This window comes from Merops nubicus, unplaced genomic scaffold (genome assembly GCF_000691845.1).
Source record: "Merops nubicus isolate BGI_N331 unplaced genomic scaffold, ASM69184v1 scaffold16657, whole genome shotgun sequence".
In the NCBI taxonomy this organism is placed as follows: Eukaryota; Metazoa; Chordata; class Aves; order Coraciiformes; family Meropidae; genus Merops; species Merops nubicus.
In genome coordinates, this window is record NW_008619720.1 from 7,709 (window position 1) to 9,295 (window position 1,587).

General features: G+C 59.3%; 1 non-coding gene across 1 annotated transcript; it reads left to right on the forward strand.

The window, feature by feature from the left end:
* Positions 1–1,266: 1,266 nt before the first annotated feature.
* On the forward strand, positions 1,267–1,339 carry TRNAK-UUU. The gene has a single exon. It is a non-coding gene; the product is annotated as a tRNA-Lys (tRNA).
* Positions 1,340–1,587: the final 248 nt, after the last annotated feature.

Consider the following 1,587-nt stretch of genomic DNA (forward strand, 5'->3'; position numbering starts at 1 on the left):
TGGTGGACCCCGAACTTCTGGGTGAAGACATAGGGGCTGGGACAGGCAAGGACACACCTCGGCAGACACATCCTCCATTGCCACTCCTGGCACTGCCCCTGCCCTGTGCCCTCCTGGCAGCCCCAGGCAGCATATCCCCGATGGGCACTTGGCCCCAGGACCCTGCAGCTCCTGGTCACTGAGGGTTCCAGGTCCCTGTGGGTGCTCCCTTGGCACCAGCACCAGCTGGAGGGAGACCCTGCAACCCCCATCCTGCAGGGACAGGACTCCAGGTGGCCCTGCCAGCACCAGGGACACTTGGGGACTGGGAGATACCCAGGAGAAGGTGGTGACCCAGGCTGGCAGCACCTGGAGTGCCATGGCGTGGAAGGGGCTAGGGTGCAGGCAGTGAAGAGGAGGTGAATGGTGCTGAGGCATGGTGAGGGAGGAGAACCCAGCTGCTCAAGGGACTGCTCCAGCCTTCCCAGGGTGCTCCAGCCTTCCCAGTTTTCTCCAGTGGGGCAATGGGCCAGTGCTGAGCAGTGGGATGCTGCGGGAGGAGTTCAAGTTCACCTGGAGTGTGGCCTTTCTATCCTTGGGGTGTAAACACTTCCTACCCAACATCTTCTCTAGAGCTGACCTCTGGGGCAGAAAGGTGCTGCCATCCCAGCTCCTCCCACTCTGTGGGGAAGGAAGGAAGAAAGGCACACAGACTGGCCAGGAAGGCTTTGCTTCCAGCTTGGCCAGGACAGGAGCAAAGACCTCCAGCAGTTTGGGTTGGCTTCAGAAAAGTCATAAAGGGAAGATGCCTTCTTGCCCCTAGGGAAGAGCGAGTTGGTTTGGATCTGCGTAGGGTTGGAGGGCACTGTTGGGTGGGCTGGAATGGTGGGGTGAAGAGCAGAGAGATACCAGCGAGGAAGGGCAAGAGCAAGGACACAGTGGCCTTTAGGAGCCTTTAGGAGCCCATCTGGGCTTGTGGGCTCCTCATAGGGCACGGCACCTTTGCTAAGCCACTTCCTCCCATATGCCTCCGTCGCCTCTTCAGCCCGGCCACTGTCACCCCCACAGTGACCCCACCCTTGCTCAGGAGGAGGTGCCAGGGAAGGGTAGAGGTCCTAGTGGTGCTCCTCCTCGTGGGAGGGAGGATGTCCTGTGCTGAGGTGGCCTCCTTGGGGTGATGTGGGGGTGGAAGAGGGCAAAGGGAGTCCCCATGTTGTCCCACCAGTGCCACAGTGAAATGGGGTCCTCACCACCCATCCTGACTGCCCCCCAAAACCTCATCTGTGAGCCTGGATAGCTCAGCTGGGAGAGCATCAGACTTTTAATCTGAGGGTCCAGGGTTCAAGCCCCTGTTCAGGCGAGGGCTTTATCCTTTAGGAGCACATCAGGACACACTTTTTCACTGTGAGGGTGACTGAGACTGGCAGAGGTTGCCCAGGGTGCTTGTGGTATCCCCATCGGTGGAGATACTCAAAAGCCATCCAGACACAGACTTGGGCAACCAGCTCTGGCTGGCTCTGCTTGAGCAGGGGCTTGGACTGGCCCAACTCCAGAAGTCCCTTCCAATCTCAACCACCCTGTGATTCTGTTGCTTATCATCCCAAACCC